General features: G+C 36.9%; 1 long non-coding RNA gene across 1 annotated transcript in view; it reads right to left on the bottom strand.

Moving 5' to 3' along the window:
- Positions 1-20,226, bottom strand: part of LOC109263303 (uncharacterized) — a 284,420-nt gene that overhangs the window by 79,410 nt on the left and 184,784 nt on the right. The window lies entirely within an intron of this gene.

Below are 20,226 nucleotides of genomic sequence, written 5' to 3' on the forward strand. Positions count from 1 at the left end.
ATTCATGCTTAGTAATAAATACTATAAAACACTATAAATTTCTCAGAAAAGAATAGGATGATCTAAAAACTGTTGTAATCCAGAAATGTAATGCAATTGGAAGAATCTGCAGCCAAGGCAAAAGCACTTGAAATTTGTGTTGTGAGGACTAAATGAAACAACCTTGTTATAACCTGTTAATATAGAGTTGGCACAAAGCTGTCCCTGGGTAAATGCTTGTTCTTTCACTCTAAATTTACAGGATAAACACTGTTTTATGTTTAAACCATGAATCACATTAAATTTGCTCTAATATGGATAATAAAATTGCCAAATAGCATGTGGTTTCATCTCAGGAATTAGCGTTCCCCACTAATAAAAAGAGGTAGTGATGAAGTACAAAATTATAGTGAAAGCACTGACCTTATTTGTATGGAGGAAATATGCATGACAAAAAATGAGTGTTTTCTCTCATTCAAATCTGAACTCTATCAACAGAAACCTTTAAGAAAAACTCATCTTGATGCACACACACAAAAAATGTTATATCAAAGTCCCATAATATTTTAATATATATTTTTGTAAATATATGATTCGTTTGTTTTATAAACCATCACTGAGTCTTTGCAATACATAAAGCAAAAGCTTGATAACACAGTTCTGACCTCAAGCAGTTCACAGGCAGAATTAAGACTCACCTCCCAACTCATGCTCTCTGGTATCCCCTCTCTCTGCGGATTACCCATTTCACAAATCCGGAAGTCATCATTAACATCTCCTCCTCCCTCATCTCCCATAGCCAGTCAATAACCACATCCTGCTGTTTCTACTTTGTGAATATCTCTCAACTCCTTTTGTCTATCCAGGTCTCTTCCCTCAACAGTAGTTGATCTCTCCCCTAGACCCCTCTGGCTGCGAACTCAGTCAGTGAAGACAGACTGTTGAAAGTCTGATTCCTGGCTCTGCCATTTAATACATCTGGAACCTTGGGAAAATTGCTTATCTTCCTTGTGCCTCAGTTTCTTCATCTTTAAAACAGGAGAAAAATAGCCTACTTCATTGTGAGGATTTCATTAGCTATCACAGGTAAAGTGCTTAAAAGAAAGCATGATAATTTTAAGTACTTAATGAATTTTAGATCATCTCCCTTACTGCAATGACCTCAATGGTTACTTGCATTCTTGTCGTTGTTGTTGGTATAGCCAGAACAATTTTTTTTCTTTTCTCTTATAAAAATATTTTGACTATGCCAACATCTTACTTCAAAGACTTCCCACGATTTTTGTTGTAGCTGGGGATCAGGGGTGCAAAAGGACCTAGCCCTGGATGTCCCACATAGACCAAGTTTGGCCGCTTTCTGCTGACAAAATCCAAAGGCAGAGAAATGAGAGGTGGTGAAATAAGAAAGGAATTGATTTTAGTGAGGCTAACACCAGGAAGACAGCTGGCTAGTGTCTCAAAGTCTGTCTCCAAAATGCTGAAAATACTCCCAGGTTTATATAAAGAAAATGCAGGGCAAAGGTGGATGGGTATGTGCAGGCAGGCAGTGAAGGTCAAACTGGTCTTTGTTTTGGAGTCAAACACTGGTGGGATCTTGCTGGTTCAGGGTGGTCCTTATTGCTTGAGGGGATAGTTTTGGTTCCTATCAAAGGATGCTTTGCCTTTAGGATTCCGCCTAAGCCAAGAGACCAGCTGGAAAGAAGAAAGAACCAACCAGAAAGTTTGAGGTCTAAAAGGAGGCAGCCAAAGTCCTCTTTCATTGTGATTAACCAAAGTCATTAATATCACTTACAATTCCCTGCGTGGTCTGGCCTTTCTGTATCTCTCTGGCTTTTTTCCCTCAATGTAATTTAGCTTATGTTGAATTAGTGAATTATGTTGAATTAGTCCAACAAGCAAATGCACAAAATCTCAGTGGCTTATCACTCCACAGGGCCATTTATTTGTCAGCCAGTTAAATCTCTGTGACTCTTACTTAGGCTATAAGGAAAACGTGATTCACAACCCTGTTTCACATTTGGGGATGAAAGCCCGAAGGATCAGCCTATATCCACAGCGCATGCTGTGCTGTTGAGGCAGACAGAAAGAAAAAGACGGCCCACTTACACCATACTATTGCATTTAAAGTTTTAGTTCATACATGAAAAATGTTGTGTCCACTCATATCCCATTATCCAGAAACTGTCATATGGTCAAGTTTGAAAGTCAATAGGAAAGGAAGGTATCCAAGGGCAGATAGGGAATGAATAATTGTGAAAATATATATATATTGAATTCACCACACTTTATGAACTCCAACCTTGGATGGTTCTTTTCTCTATGCATGTGCCAGCTTCTTCCCTTCAGTCCTTTCCATGTATGGTTTCCTCTGCTTGGCATTTTTTCTTGTCCTTCATCTTTCCATCTTCAATTTCGGCTTAAAAATGACTTTTTTAAGATATCCCCAAGCATATGTATGTTTCCTCCTATTTGGTTTTCTGATAACTCTCTATAATTTTTTTTTCATACTATTTATCAAAATTGTAAGTACATATGGAGCACCTGGGTGGCTCAGTTGGTTAAGCGTCTGACTTCAGCTCAGGTCATGATCTCATAGCTTGTGGGTTTAAGCCCTGCATTGGGCTCTGTGCTGACAGCTCAGAGTCTGGAGCTTGCTTTGGTTTCTATGTCTCCCTCTCTCTCTGCACCTTCCCTGCTTTAGCTCTCTCTCTCCCTCCCTCTCTCTCTCTCAAAAATAAAAACACTAAAAGAATTTAAAAAAAAAGAATACCAAGTACATAAATAATGGACTAATTGATTCTTTAATGTCTTCTTCACCACTTCAAAATATACATTTGAATAAAGGAATGCTTTTGGGAGACAGAAGGGGTGTTAAATTTCTTCTAAAAGATTACCATTTCAGTCATACTTGAATTATCCACTTACATACTAAGGCCATTGAGACTGTTGATTAATTTTGTGTCAACTTGACTGAGCTAAGGAATGCCCAGATAGCTGGTAAAGCATGTGTTCTGGGTGTGTCTGTAAGGGAGTTTCTGGGAGAGATTAACATTTGAATGGTAGATTTTGTAAAGAATAATGCCCTGACCAATGCAAATAAGCATCACACAATCTGTTGAGGGCCTGAATATAACAAAATGCCTAGGAAAGGCAAATTCACTCTCTCTGCTGGAGCTGAGACACGTATCTTCTGCCCTCAGACGTCAGTGCTGGTGGTTCTCAGGTCCTTGGACTCAGACTTGGGTGTCTGGATAGCCATGTATCTTCTTGGTTCTGCTTCTCTGAAGAACCCTATTACAGATACTGACTTCTTGATTAGCCAAAACCCATCACACTTGAGATAAGCATGTGAATTAATACTGTTTCAATCTCTACTTTTTTTTTTTTTTTTAGAGAAAGAGAGCACACATGAGCAGGGGAGAGGAGAGGAGGAGAGAGAGAGAGAGAGAGAGAGAGAGAGAGAGAATTTTTTTTTTTTTAAAGAAAGTCTGTCTTTACAGAAAGACTGTCATGCGCAGCACCTCATTTGGATGTGCCTAGAGTCTTGGAAGCTGACTACCCTACCTTCTCCTACAAATGCACCTTGAGAGCTTGTTTGCAGTTTCTAGCAGGTGAGCGCAGCTACTTGTTATTCCCTTGACAGACGAAAGGTCCTCTTCTATCGGGAGAAGATCATCCTCTTCTACAGAGCACGCAGCTTCTGGAGGGACGCACTTGGAGTGGTGAGGGAGGAAGGGGACACCTGTCTACCCAGCCAGATCAGCCAAATCAACCCCGGCGATCAATGGGGTACAGATGTCACAGCCAGATTGCCCTCACATCCAAGAGAGAGAAAGAATCTTAAGCAGGCTGTATGTGGAGCCCGACACAGGGCTAGATTCCACAACCCTGGGATCAGGACCTGAGCCGAAATCAAGAGTTGGATGCTCAACCAACTGAGCCACCCAGGCATCCCTCAATGTCTACTTTTGATTTCATTGTGGAGACACAGTCCAGAGGACTCTGGAGTTAAGACAACAATAAAAATCAAGATTAACTTGCAAGCAATAATAAAAACAAGTTATAGGTACTACAGTAAAAGAATCTGTTTTGGAACAGCAAAGATCTTTAAGAACAACATTATTCCCATTCTGTATTCTCTCAGGATTCTGGAACTATTTTTTAGAACACAGGAAAAACTAGTCAGAACCAAGCTTCAAATCTGTGTGTTATTTACAGTGTATTTCCTTTTTCAGAGACCTCACCATGCTGGATTTATTTACTTTTCCTTTATAATGCACACCAAAAAACCAAAACAAAAGAAAAAACTTATTTTCCATTTGCATACAACAACTGGGTTTTGCATTCCAAAAGTCTTTAGGAATTGTTCTGGAAATAACTGCAGCTAGGATTTCCCTTAACACTCAATCATGTCAGTCGAAAGATTATTTTTAATTATGCAGCAAAGGGAGACCACTCCTTCTGGTTTTAATTTATTTATAATCTGAAGACTTGCAGAATCTTCAAAAAAAAAAGTAAAAGTCTCACAAGGAGAGCTACAGTTGCCTACACCTCCCCCCTTTGCAACACAGTGATGAAGGAATACCCCAAAACACAGAATGAACACAATGTACAGCTCAACCTAGATGCAGTCACGACAAAGAACAGAGGTCACGTAAGATATTCACTCAGCTTTCAGTGTGCCTCTCCTGGGGATTGCATAGCAAAGCGAAGAGTAATTCTTTGGGAAGCAGAGAGCAAAGAGTATGCCTTACACGCATGTTATGTGCATCTCTGTGTACATCTGTGTGTGTTTTACATTTACTAATTTACAGGCATTAAGAAATCTTCTGCTGGCTTTTAGACTATCACTGTGTGAATGTGCACAACCACTTCACACCTACATTGTGCAAAATCCATCTTTTTCCCCTTTTCTCCAGCTTACCAATTATTGCCAGAGCACTTTCATCATGTCATGCCATGATCTGAAACCTACAATAGCTCTCCATGGCCTACAGGACCAAGTATAAATTCTTTACCCTATTGCATTACTATGTCATTCTCCTTGTGAAAATTGATCTCCACACTTGCTTCAACAGGGAATCTCTCTTCTGTCTAGACCTGGTCTTCATTGACCCTCAAGTGCTCCTGCCAGTTCTAAGCCTTCTTTCATGCTGCTTCTTATCTCTCTTCATTAATTCACGTGGAACCCATTCTTCAAGGTCCACTCAAGCCTCCATGGATTTCCGATTTCAGTGAACTACTATATATTTGTTCTTTCTATGAACAACTTTGGCACTTGCTTATACACTTCTTTGTATAGTGTTGCTTAACTGATTCACATGCATATATCAGTCTCCCCTGTTACAAGATTATCACCTCAGGTAAGATAAGAATTCTGATTTTTTTTCTCTTTGTATACCCACTATACCAACTAACTCTGAACATAATGCTATACACATAACTATCAGATATTTTTAAAATATATTTTAAAGCAAAGTTAAGTATTTATAAGTGTGTTTTAAGGGATGTTTTTAGTGTTATAATTTTCCTTTTTCCTCTTTCTTAAGAAAGATTTGCAATATTTCTGAAAGAATACTTATAGGTTACCCTGAGATAAACACATGTAAGAACCAGGATGTACCTTTGAACACATGCCGAAGGCCCATGCTATTTCCTCTACTAAAAAGGAAAAGAAACAATATGGGGTTGGTTTCATAACTCTTCCCAGACAAACTCTCTGTGACTGACATGATACATTTTTACTCTCTGCAGCCATTCTCCATTGCAAGGCATGGAGGGCAGAGGTAAAGTATGATGACCGCCATGATAGATAACTTCTTCCTAGGTCTGTTTCCTGCTAGGTAAGATCAAAATCAAGGTTAATCTAAATACTCTCAACCCAGAGGTCCTTGGGGAGCTTATTTAATATAACCCTGTGAACTGACATTTGGAGAGCTACTCCAAACGGAGCTTCAGGCATAGCTCTTCTTCCGAAGACTTTCCTCAGAGAATCCAGAAACCACTCTGGCAGATATTTATCATATTGGCTCTGCAACTCCAACTGAAGTTAGTGTGGAATTTTTCCCTCAAACCAGCAAACTACAGTGGTTCATTTTTAAGACCAGGAGTTCATTCTTGAAGAGTTAAGATGTTGGCAGAAAGGTTGAGGAGTCTTGACAGACTTGTCTGTGTGGAAGTTTTTCCACAGTCCTTGTGGCAACTGTGGAAGAAAGTTGCATCTAGAAGAATCAGCTACCAGGTAGAGTTACCATACAAAATACAGGATACCCAGTTAAATCTGAATTTCAGATAAAGCTACTTATTTTGAATTTCAGATAAAACTAGTTATTTTGAAAAGTAAGTATGTCTCAAATATTGCATGGGGTATAATTATACTGAAAACTTATGTATTATTTATATGAAATTCAAACTTAACTGGGCATCTTGTATTTTTACTTGTTAAATCTGTCCAATCATGTGGACATATTGTTAAGGTGCTCTTATCAGGGCATCAGCAAATAACATTTCCCATAGAAATTTATAGTTATCAAAAAATACATCTTCTGTGAGCCTATTAAATATTATCATCCATACTTTCCTTTTAGAGATCAAATAATGTGATACTTGTGTAAAGTATGAACTCTACTTGAAGAAAATAAATAACAACTGTTGAAGAAAGAATACCACTGCAAAACCTTAAGTTTTCTCTCATTTTTTTCCATTTCATCTCACAAGGTGAGACACTAATTATCTTAGTCTTGAGCAAATTCAGAAATGAGAAAAAATTACTATCAAACTGAGAGGCAAGTGTCATAGAAGCCATTTATAAAAAATTGGTCATAGTTCCAGCTAAGTCAGTCAGTCTTAATGGGGCCCCTCCCTTCTCCCTGACAGTCTTCAATAACTTTACCAAATTTACCAACCTCAGGACATAGGCTATGTATCACATATGAGCAGCAAGTGATACAAGAAGCCTTGCCTTGTAGCAAATGCATGGAGCTCTCTTATTTGCCCTTGTTCTCTCTAAATAGCAAAGGTCTGTTTCTGGGTTCTCAGCATGCTTGTTTATCATCAATGAATAAAATTCCAAAGAAAACAAGACATCATCCAATTTAGATCCTACTCAGTAAAAATGAAAAATAGAAGTGTGAACCAGAATGCTTTTCCACTGACTGATTGTGTTGGGGTGACAAAGGGAAAGTATGTTATGGAAAAGGCCACCAAGGAAGAGCAGCATGGATAGTGTGAGAGTTTAGCCAGAGATGCAGGAGCCATGCGCCTGGACAAAAAAATGTGTAGCCAGCAGACTTGGCCCCAAATTGTTTAACTTGGAAGATCCACACTGCCAATCTCATGATTTTGGACAAAATGTTATAGTGTTTACCTAGGAACTTTTGACTGGCAAGTTGATGACTGATTTACAAATTAAATTAAATCTTCATTTAGGACACTCAATTGCTAAATATACTCTGGTGGCTGTGCTTTCTTAAAAGCTAACGAAGGCACTCAAAATGAGAGCTGGTTAGAAAGATCATATGAAAATTAAAATTTGTGGAACTTAAGTCCTGTGGAGTTCAGGTTAAACCAGAATTGGCTTTATTTATATTGACTTATTTCTTCCCAAATTAAACATATTATTTAATTATGCATTTTACTTTGGAAGCACCTTAGAATAGTTTAAGTCTTATTAAGTATTATTTTCTAGTGACTCAATTCCATTGGCTGGAAGTTTTCCACTACCAATCCCACTTCTAAAATAATAGTGGGTTTCCTCAGCCTTTAGAATCTTTCCAAAGTTCAAAAGGGGGGTGCCATCTGGTGGAAATGTAGTAGAATCTATTTTGATTACAGTTGGACCATTTAGAATCTGTACATTTTTCCTCCTTAAAAATGTATTTACTTTCTGTTCATGAGAAGAAATTGTATCTATCACTTCGGGGGGGGGGGGAGTATTTTAGTTAACCTTAAGTAAGTTGTTTTATGACAGAAAGATTAGGAGACTCAAAAAACTAAGTTGGGAGAGCAGTTGTGTCAGAGAAAAAGGCTCCCTAAATCAGCACTGTTGCTAAGGTAAGCTGGTGAGAGGAGTTTATAAAATTTCACTTGATTGGGGCACCTGGGTGGGTCACTTGGTAAATCATCCAACTCTTGATTTCAGCTCAGGTCATGATCTCACAGTTCATGAGTTTGAGCCCCACATCAGGCTCTGTACTGACAGTGCAGAGCCTGCTTGGGATTTTCTCTCTCTCTCTCTTTCTCTCTCTCTCTCTCTGCCCCTACCCTAATTGCTCCCTCTCTCTCCCTCCCTCTCTCTTTCTCAAAAATAAACAAAAAATAAAAATAAAGTTTCACTTGATTAACCTACATCATTATCCATCATATTAAGTCTAGCTTCTATCAGGGTTTATCCAACAGTATAAAATTGTATCCTTCCAAAGAAATAGAAAATTAAGAGGAAGAAAAAATAAAAAACAAGCTTTTAATTAATGATTGCTTACACTTCATTTTTTTAAATTACCAAACACACTTAAATATTATCTAATTAAGGACAGGAGCAACTTAGTTTGAGTACTTTCCATATACTTCTGTAATGCTTAAGTTGTTCTCCAAGAGAACATTAAATAGTATAAGGTTAAGGGCTAGACTGCCAAACAAAACATTTCAGGAAGAACTGTTTATCTCTTGTTAATTAAAAGAATGAAAGAAAAGACAAAAAGAAACTAAGAGAAAGAAAGATAGCCTGAAAGAGACAGAAAGGAAGGAAGTGAAGGAGAGAAGAGGGAGTTGAGGGAGGGAAGGAAGGGAGGGAAGAGGTATCCCTGTGCTTGTGTAAGGACTTACAGAAGCAGTAATCAGATCTCTGCAGAAATAAAAGTGAGACAGCTTTTCTCCAAGGGTTGTCACTTCTACGCTTGTTACCTTTTAACAATCTTCAACAAGTTAGAGCTTTTACATTATAAAGGGTGTCTAAATTCTTAAGTCTATAATGTCAAAGTTTAAGCACTTCTAAAATGAACACATTTAGAGGACGTTTACAAAGACATTGAAGGCTGTTAACTCTGCTTTGACCTACTCCTAAACACTGCTTTGAAAGATTGTTCATTTTAAACTGACAAAAGGTAATGAGGCCACTTATGAATTTGTTATCTGGAAACTAATGCCAAGACTATATAATCTGATGTCACTGGGCTTTTTAAAATTATTATTTTAGTAAAATCAGGAATATCATCTTCACGGCTTCCCCATCACCTTTACAAAGTGGGCCTTGGTTCATGGTTCTCAGCACCAAGCAAGCAGCTCCAAAGTTTTTCCAAGATAATGTGACCCAGTTGACCAGCTCTCCCAAAATAGGTCTGCACCACAGGAAAGCACTGAACATCAAGGCCGAGGAGTCCATGCCAGCCTTGTGTTACTGCAATCAATATATTTTCAACTACAGTACTCTCACAGATACACACAAAGTCTTCATCCAAAGCCAAGCACCCCCACTCTGGCCATCATCGACATATTGTACGTGTGGTCATTTCAGTGTCAGCTGTAGCATGGCATATTAACCTGTTGAGGCATGCATCATGTGGCTGTGCTTGGATTTGAGAGGTTTTAAGAAAAGTAAAAAAAAACCCAGTATATGATAGACTACTACCAGTGTTTACATTGGCAAAGTAAGAGAGCCTGTTCTGTACTTCTAAGTTCATAAAGGATTGTGCTTTCCTACCTCCTTGAAGTTAAGAGTGATAGTGTGCCCTGACTGAGCCAATGAAATGTGAAGGGAAGTAACACATGCTACTTTGGCTGGAAGCATTTAATCACCAGCATTCAACTCTTGCCCCCTTTTCCTCTGAAGCCAAAAACTTTGAAGCAGAGCTAGCATAGGATAGTGAGGACTGCCTTGTTGGAGCAGACCCCCACCTCCACTCGCGGACATGTAACATGAGCACTTTACCTTTAGTTAGTATACGCCATTGAGGTTTTGGCATTTTTGTTATGGCAGCATAAACTAAACTATCCTGACTGATACATTGTCTTTTCCAATAAAGTAAAAAAGAAATGAGAAATTTTAAAATACCAGTAAATAGGGACATAGGATTAGGATGAAAATAAAAATAGATAGATTTTTAAATGAAAGTAATAATAAATTGAAAAATATTATACAGACATATAGGATGGGTGTTTCAACTGTAAGAATATTTCTAAAAGATAAAGAGTAAATCATATCACCTGTAAAAAATTCTGTGTCTAGGCAATTGATAATTAACAAGCAATGGCAACTCACAAAATGAAAAAACCTACTTTTAATTCAGGAGAAATATAGGAGTTTGAAAAATTAAAGGCTAATCAGGTAAAATACCATTGATAAAATTTTCATCACAAGTATAACTTTTATCTGGTATTATGGATTCAAATATGGTAACAGTATGCAGATTACTACTGTTAATAACAAAATGTATACCAGCAAACGATTCTGTAAAAATATCCCTAACAAGAGAGACATCATTGGGATGGAATATGCAAAAATGCAAACCTTTGAAGAACTCACTTACTAACCTAGTTCACACAAATATATTCTGGACTTGAACTTAAAAACAAATAGGCCTAACAAACACTTTATTGATAAGAAACTAATATGTTTACAAAGTAAGAAGCATCTGTATATAGATACCCATTTTAATTAAGAAATTTAAAAGAAATTCTAAATTGTTAATTTCAAAGAGGAGAGCTTTACCCATTCTCTTTCTTTCATTTTTCTTCACTTGGTCTTCTCTTTCTCTATCTTCTTTTCATGCTTTGAAATTCATGACCTTTCCTCTTCCATGTTCAGACTCCATTTGCTAACCTTCTATAGATTTTTGTAAAAGAAACTGAGAGCTAGAGTCAGTCCAGGTGAGTCAATGGGCACTTTGCGTGGGACACTTGAGAGACAGCTACACTTGATGGCAAGGTTTCAAATAGACATATCCACATAGTATCATTGACTCCCATGATAGGAAAAAAAAAGAGCTTTAAAAATGGTTTAACTTTGCCCTGCAGTAAAAATATTCATTGCAACATTTCCAATGAGTCTTCATTACATCTCCAACAGAACATCAACCAAGGGGACATCAATCATTCCTAAAGCACTTCATTCCACTTTGTACAGATTTCATCTTTACAAAGTTTTGGGTTTTTTCTTTTTTGGTTTTTTTTATATTTTGCCCTCACTTGCCTTGCTGTGACTTCCTTTGGTCAATGTTTCTTGTCTTGGGCAGAGGGATAAAAAGCAAAGGAAGTAGTGAGTTGGAGTGTTTAAGTAAGCCCCCTGAGGTCAGAATACCCACATTCAACTGTTGGCCCCACCATTCCATATCTGTGTGTCCTGAGGAAAATTATCGAACTGCTTTGTGCCTGGATTTCTCCATCTGAGATATGGGATAATATGAGAATATAATGAATAATGTCTGTGTAATAATGTTGATTTTAACTTAAATGGGGCAATTTATGTGGAGGCACTGAGTTTAACACCTGTCACATAATAACCAAATAATGAATGCTAGGTGGATTATAAATCTGTTTCAAATTACAACCACTCAAACATTTAAGGGTTATTCCATCTAATATGTCTATTCTGTTTGCTATTTCCATTTATTACATAATATTTATTCTTTAAAGCTACAATTTTATGAAAGAGCAACAATTTTATAATGGAGCAAGAAGAGATCCAGACAGATTTCAGAGTATTTGAGTAAATCACCATGAAAAGGAACAGCAACCTGGCCCTCTGAAGGCATAAAGAAAGTCCTAGAAAATAATCATATTTCAGAAATCACAGAGTACTCCAATGTAATCACTCCCAGGCAAAATCCTGTAGAAATATTGTTCTTTGGCTTATGTTTATCTATCCAAACAGATTAATGATATTCCTGGTATTCAGATTATAATCTTTTGTAGTCATTTGCATTTTACTTTCTTAGGATTGCTTCAGCATAAAAAAAAAATATGTTTTTAGCCTTAATGTTTTCCCTTCAAATTCTTTTCCTCTTCCAAAAGCAGTAAGCAGTATATCAAGCAAGATTTCAGATTTCAAAAAAACTCCAATTTTTATTTCATAGAAACATTGAAACAGCTAAATTTTCATCAGCCCTGACCCAATACAGCATTAAGTTGAATCAGGTGAGCCATACCACCCAGCACTAGTATCTTTGAGTTAATTTAATATAAACAAAGTCCATCAACTATCAGATGGAGAAGAATTTATCTTGATAAATGAAGGATTCACTGATCCATATAAAATGAAAATTAGTATAAGTAAATAATGAATTTATTTATAAAACACAAATAACAGTGAGAGACAAATGAAGAGAATGAGGTGTCACAGAAGCCAAAGGAAGAGTGTTTGATGAAGACAGACTATTCAATTAAAGTGGATTTCTGCTAAGAGAGCAAATGATATTTTCCATCTAGCTTCCGCAGGTGGTAGGCAGAAAAAAGTTATGCTATGCCCTTCTATAGAATTTGCTACAGTTGGATTCTCATCTGTCATGTGGTTAATTGCATCTAGGACACCTAAAATGTCTTATGGGTAATAATATGTGGGGCAACCAACTTTCTAACAGATGAACACAATGACAAGGCATTATCTTCTTGGTGTTCTTCCCTGGAATTGGACTCTCTTGCCCCATTCTTCTCAGATCAATTGGGACCCAGCTGGCTATTGATCTCCAGGGAACATGGTGGGCTGTGGAAGCCTGACACTGCTGTCAGAAGTCTTAGGTATACCTAAGGACATACTTCATATTTCTGTTCTCATCTTGGAGGAACTGTCATTTCTTGCCTCAGGCTCCCATCCATTCATTTGTTTGTGTTTCCAGCTACCTTCTTATTGAAAAGGACTACAGAAAGTGAAATGCTAATCTTTCTTTCCAACCAACAATGGATTTACTCACTTAGAATTGATTTATTAGAAAAGTAGTGAACTAGTGCCAAGGAAAGTATTTATTATCATTCTATTTATAAAGGAGCTCGGAAACTTTGTAGTTTAGGCTTATTCTTCTCTAAAATCAATTCTTTGCTGGTGTTTAGGAGTCTCTCTTTGATCTCTTTCTAAATAGTAATTTTAAATATATGAAATCATAGAGTATTTCCCCATCAAATTTATATTGATTATTTCTATACTAATAAAATTGTTATATCTTTGGAAAACTGAATGATTCAGAGAGAAAATGATTAAAAATAGAAAACAGACTTTTTTAAGATTTAGGAAATATCATAGATGTATTATATTTGCCAAAAGTAAAACTGATTTAGTGAATGTTAGAAGAAATTACTTTATCATAAAAAATACCTGCTTCATCTTGTGACTGTGTAAAAAAAATAGAAGACATTAAGGAAAGAAGATGAAAAGAACAGGAAGGAAGAAGAGGAAGAATGGAAGGAAAACAAGACACCAGGGAAAAGGGAAGACTATGAGGAAGGGAGACAAAGGAAACAAAAAGGCAGGGACAGGGAATAAAGCTAAAGCAAAGAGAAGTCAGACTTTCTTCAAAATAGAGTTAACTGGGGAGAAAATTGTCTTGTGTACTATAAATAAATTAAGCAACCCAATTATTCACTAAGGCAGTAGTCATCAGAATAAAATCATACCCAGGCTTCAGTCCTTCTGAAATTTTTTTCTATTCAAATAATGAGACACTTGTCTCTAAACAGCATGAATTTAATCAATAAACACTTCTTAAAGAACTTACTATGTGCCAGATACATAGGTATGGCTAGAGCAATTATAGGTTGTGGAAAAAAATGTATATGTGCTGGAAGAGCTGAAATTATAACATTTTTCCTTCACAGAAGCTTTCTAGGAAAATCCCTATATTGCCTTTGCTAAATATAACTGAAGTTCAGGCACAAACCCAATGTCCAAGAGGCCTGAAGCAAGAATGAAAAGTAAGACCCACAGTTTGGCTTATTCTTAGAACTAACTCTTAAAGGCCATAAAAAAAGTAAATACATGTAGGAAAATGTAGGAAAATACATGTAAGGAAAGCTCATTTAAGTTTGAGACCCCCGTTTGGTTTTCTTGTTTTGCAACCTCCAACCACATTCCTTGTAGTAAACTCTCCTATACTCTCAGTTATCCTCAGTGAGATCCCAGGCATATAGAATTATTGACTTTTAAAATCAAAAGTTATTGCCTCCTTCCACAGGTCTTTGCATACAGGCTTAGTTAATATTCACAGCTTTTTAGATGCTCCTAAATCTGGTAACAAACCTTTTGAGATTATAGGTCTTCTCTTTTTACAAGCTCATATTGTAAATGAAAAGATGGAGACCTACAGAGACTTGGCTTTTGTCCAGGAAGAATCAAATACTTTATTGAAGAAACCAAACCTATAAAGTTCTGAAAGGTCATATGCTTAGTATTAAAGATAACAGCAGCCTGGGGTAAGCCATGAAATCTCTTGTTCTTTGAAAATAAGGTCTATCTTAAAGAGAAATGTCAGATCTAATTACTGAATGCAAGATTCTTCCAAGGCTGCCTGGGTATTTCTAAGTGACTGCCTCTTAAAATGCCTGGTGAAATATTCTTCATGAACTAGACCCTGGTGGCTGATACTACCATCATTATCAATTCTTTGTACTTCTTGACATCAACCATCAATTAAGTCAATATGCAAAATAAATCACTGTAGAGGATCTGTCTGGTAATTTGCTTAGTGCTATGCTTACTAAATAACTGCATATCCTAATAAACATTGCTCGGTCCATATTTATAATTTTAGCCAGAAACATTGTATTTTGTTATTTATTTGCAAAGTATAAGTGCTGCTAAAAAAACAAAACAAAACAAAAACAGAGGTAAAATGCCCTGTACTTTATTATAGATAGCACACATACATATCTCTTAAAAAGTATGTGCATATACATATTTCTGGGTTATGATGTGATCATAAATGTTAAGACATTATCTGCCAAATAAAAACTTATCTAAATTCCTAAACTTTAAAGATCTTTTCCTTAGTCTTCTTCTCACTCAGTCTCCCAGATCTTGACTTCTCTACCAATTTCCCAAATCCATGCTCTTTGCATCCAACAGAACCTTTAAAATCTTCAAATAAAGTCTGGGAAAGAGTGAGTGGTGAGGGGAATGTTGTCAATGAACTTAATTCTGGATGGAACTCTGGCCCCAACTCAACAGAAAATCCACAATAGCTCCCCACTGCCTTGTCTGCCAACTTCCATTAAGCCAGAAGAGATTAAGATGCCTCCAAAAACAATTTGGGGGCAGACTGAAGATATGGCCAAACAGTAATTTACATGAGTGAGTTATTATAGCTACCCTATGCACACAAATTCTACTTGAAGGACCAAATGATCAACTTGAAATACAGAGGGTTTATAAATCCATAGGAATTTTGCCACTCATCATTTTCTGGCCCACTGCTAAAATTCAAATAATTTTTATATTTTACTTGGCCTTAAAAATGCATATTAAACAGTACTGAGCATTTTGTTCAAAATAGAATTATCAAAAACACATTGAATCTCATACATTTCCATTTAAATAAATGAGCCCTTTTCATTTTGTAACAATACATGTAGCTGATTGCACACAGTATTATTATTACTCATCTAGGTTTTTAAAAAATGTATGACATTGAAAGATTTCCTGTTTTGACGTTATAGTATATACTTATTTCATGCAAGAAAGCTACTCTAGGAGAGCCCTTCTGGGTGAGTTGAAACCTGCCCACACCTTAGTGGTGGTCTCTAGGCAGCCATTTTCCTTCAAGACCTCGTGTCATGGTCCAGGCAGGGAGGATCAACTCCAAGCCTAGGCAGTAAAACATGTCTGCAGAGCAGCAGGAGAGAAGCTGGTACACAAAGAAAAGTAAAAATAAAGACCGACAATGTGACCTACTCCTGGGTCCCCTCCCAGTCTAGCTGATGTTGGATTCTGTGAACGCCTATTATCCATCCACAAAAGTCTCTTTCTAGCTCACACAATTTAATGTGTATTTCTGATCATTTCAATTAAGAGGTCATTGACCAAGACATAATAATTTTTCCAGCAGAATGATCTTCAATTTTATTATGATCATCAATAGTTAGAAAGGACCGACAATAATTTTAAAAATTAAATGAAAACCTCAGCCTTTGTATAAAATATCAATTTAATTAACTGAAGGATCCCTACTTGCTTCCACATTTATTTTTTCACCTCCCACCCTTTCTGTTCAAATCAAAAGATGGTGGGCTATGTCTTCCATAAAGGAGCATAAAAAGAAGTTGACCAGTAATTTAAAGCTGTCAAGACAGAGTCTCAGGTTAAAGGAAACACACACAAAAAAGATGAATCCTCTTAACGCAATCTTGACACACTGAGTACTTAGGACACTTCAGGCTCCGTTCAGAGAACGTTCTGCACACTATCTCATTTAAACATCACAACAGTCCTGCAAGGTCAGCTCTCTTTCTACGGCCATCTCACAAATGAGGAAACTAAAGCTCTGAAAAGTTGCACAAGAATTTCTCAACAGTCACCTTGTTCTTAAATTCCTTAGCCCATCAGTGTTTTAACATCTGTTTGGTAAAGATTGTCAACACCTTAACAATAACTCGCATCAGTTGTTTTTTTTTTTTAATATTATAAAAGGTGTGGCATAAACCTAAACTCATTTAATCCTCTGGGGGGCAAAAACCCATCAGGATATTATTATCCTCTTGTACAGATGAGGAGAGGATAGTTCAGGAAAGTTAAATGACTAGTCAAAAGAGAGAGGAACTAATATTTATTGAGGACTTACTATGTTTTCAGAACGCTACAAGGCACTTCTTAACTAGTTTATCTCATTTAGTTAAAGTAACAGCTACATAAGGCCTGCGTTACTCGTGTGTTATAGTAGAGAAAATGAAACTTCCCTGTGACTCAGCCTGAGGACCAGAGCTAGAACTCAAGTATATTTGACTTCATTTTCCAGCAATTATTTATTGAGTGCCTTTTACTGTGTGCCATGCACTGTGCTAGCTGTTTCATCCATCAAAGAGGGGAGTATACAAATGAATAAAACAGGACCCGATCTCAGTATAAAATCTTATTCTCATGTTCAATAAACAGTGCTGTATTCCCCTGGCTGCTTCTATCCTCAAGGCATGTGAGGATGAAGTCTTGGGATAAAAACAGAACTAATGCCAACTATTACTTACCAAAAGGGTCTCAGCTCTTCAGAATCCAAAGCAGGACAGGAAGAGAATGTAAGAAAGTTGAAAATTCATCAGAGGCACTGAAACTAAAGGAGAAGTTTCGTGCAAAGAATATGAGAGGATGATGAAAACTGAGTTGCTGGATAAATATTGCAAAAAGGATTTTGTTTTGGAGGGAAAGGGATTCAAACTTTATTAAAAGAGATGCTCTGCTCCTTTCTTTCTTTCTCTCTCTTTCTCTTCACTAGTCTTAAGCATCCCAAGTATAAAGGGATAGCAGGGCAAGGGGCTTAAAGGCAGGCTAAAGGATCTGGCTAGAACACTCTAATCATTTACATATTGACACATGCTTACATAATGGCATTTTTCATGGAAAATGTCACTGCTTGTTTTTTTTCTGAAGTAGTTAATGGATTTGTAGCCACAAAATGGTGGTCTGAAGCAAATACCACAAAGACTTTTCTTCTTCCATTGTGGACGTGTCACGGTACACTGAGTCTACAGAACAAAACGTACCTTCTTTATGCCTGTTTGAATATAACAACTTAATAGCATTACCTAGAAAAACCAGTCCCAGCCTAAAACTGAAAAAGTATAGGGAAGAAATCTGCTGCTGTATCACTTAAAATATTTTGTGTGCCTATTCGCTCATCTAACCCTTTAGAGTTTATCTTTGGAAAATATTACATTCTAAAGATTCCAAAAACTAATGTTACCCTGACAAAACTATGAAAGTTTTGGGCTTTTTAAAGGGCCCCAAAAGATTTATAGCTAGTTTGTTTTCTATCTGGAAAAGTAACAAGTGAACTATTTACACAGTAGCTGCTTCCTTCATTCATCTGGTTTAGATCAAATTAATCCCACTTTTGGATGAAAGTTATCATGAACTTAATGTTTATGATGCACAGTGGTATTTACTAGATATTACATAATTGCATTCATCTATGCTTCTGGCTACTTCTGTTCCTTTGACATCAAAAAAATATATAAAACTTTTCTGCTTATTAGGAAGAAAGCTGTGATTATTTTATCCCAGATAACAAATCAGTAAGGAGATAACTCATTTTTAAACAGTGGCAGTTGCTCTCTGAGAAGAGCTGATTTGACAAGATGACGATCAAACCAACGTTCCTATCTGCAATCTCCTCTTCCGGGACAAGCTCGGCTGGTGTGCCTAAACCAACTTTCCACTTCATCTACTTCTGCCCATTCCTCCCCACCCTACCCCTTAAATGATGCTTTCTACTATTGGATGTGAGAAATCAGAAGACTTAACTTCCAAAAACACTCTCTGCAACTGACATTCTTCAAGGTATCTTTTTCAAATCTAGCCATGAAATCAAAATAAATATTTTAAAGAACAAAATTATAAGCTGGTGTTAGGAAAATGATTATCATTCACTTGTGTAGCAATGTATTTATGTATACAGACATGTATGTGTGCTGTGTCATGTTGTCTTTAATCCGAGATTTATAAAAATAGATATAGATATCTATCATAGTACTGTGCTTCAAATACAAATCAATAATGGCTAGTAACCAAAGTAAATGTTTTAGAAAGATATGATAATGAAATAATCCTTTCCTAAAATATTGAGCTCATTATTTATTAATCCTGTGTAAGGCAAGAAGCCAGGAAAAAGGATTTGTCACCACCACACTTGGGAACTCTGATAAATGTGATCAGTGCTAAGATGCAGCCCAGCCTGGGGATGAGCTCAGCCTTTTTTGTTATTCTTTTTGCTATTTCTTCCACATCCAGCCTCCCTGCTCCTACTCCTCTATCAATCAGATTATGTCCAAAAAGAGATAGAATGAGGACACGGCCAAAATGATTTGCAAATTCCTACTTTGGTTGATCCAACTTCTTTTAAAGTATGTTGTTTAGTCTCATTAATGCCACTGCTGTAAAGTTACAAGTAAATTACCAAACCGTGAAAAAAAGAGTAACTTCCTGCAATTGCTAAGTAGTTTTAAAATTATCTTTTATTAAAACAAGCAAACAAATAAAAAAGAAATAGATCACATGCTATTCCTCTGAGGTAAATGGACAATCCAAAATTGATTAACCAAAAAAAAGTGACAAGGACTATGTAAGACAGAAATTTTCTGTTCTTATTTGTGTTGCGATTAACACATCAATTTGATATAGTGCTGGGAACCCTTATTTTCATCTCAGTTTTATCCTCTGAACAAATACTCCTAAGAGTGGCTTTGGAAAGAATTTTGTTGTTTTCTTTCTTTGTAGAAAAAACAGTGAGAACTTCATCAATTAATAAAGAGAAACAGAGAAAAGGTCATGATGACAAAGTTCTTTCTGACATCAGACTGCTCGCCTGGGTAAAACAATCACCTTTTCTGACCCCTAGCACTCACACATGCCCAGTCCTGAAGCCTTGTCTTGCAGGATGCCAGTGTTATCCTGTTTAGCGTCCCTTGGACACTTCTGCCTGCCATCTATTCTGTACCCCTGGATCTATCTTTGCCTTTCCCGATCTGAGCTCCACATTTTGTACATACAATTTTGATTACCACGCACTCTCCCCATTTTGAAAAGAGAGAGGTAAATTATGGTAACAGCCATCTCATCTCAGGGGCTACAAATCACCAACTTTGAGACCCAATGTCCATGTAAGTCCTTGCTGAAACTTGGTGGTACACTGACCTTATGCCTGGACTTGAGACCCCCAAGTATGCTTATGAGAATTTGGGTTATGTCATTGTACCACAAATAAAATTGCAACTTATTTTCCAAAGGCACACTTAGTGTTCAGGGGTGATGCATGTTAGTGTGGGGCTAGGCTACTGAAGCAGGAGTCTCATCTTGGCTCTAGACTAAGATGTGTTAAGTCGGGCCCAGCTGTCAGATTTTCAAGTGAAGAGTATGTACGTCATTGCTAAATCCTACCGAGGAGCTCTCTCATGAATAAAAGGACAGAAGCCAGGACTCTAAAGAATGTCATTATCTAATGGATGAGCACAAGAAAGGAAACAAATACAGAAGATTAGGAAAAAGAAAAATTATCAGGATTTGGTGTTGCCTTAGAAATCAAGACGGAAAAGTGTTTCAAGGGAGATAAGAGGAAGACGTGA

This window comes from Panthera pardus, unplaced genomic scaffold (assembly GCF_024362965.1).
Source record: "Panthera pardus isolate Hobbes unplaced genomic scaffold, ASM2436296v1 HiC_scaffold_17, whole genome shotgun sequence".
NCBI lineage: Eukaryota > Metazoa > Chordata > Mammalia > Carnivora > Felidae > Panthera > Panthera pardus.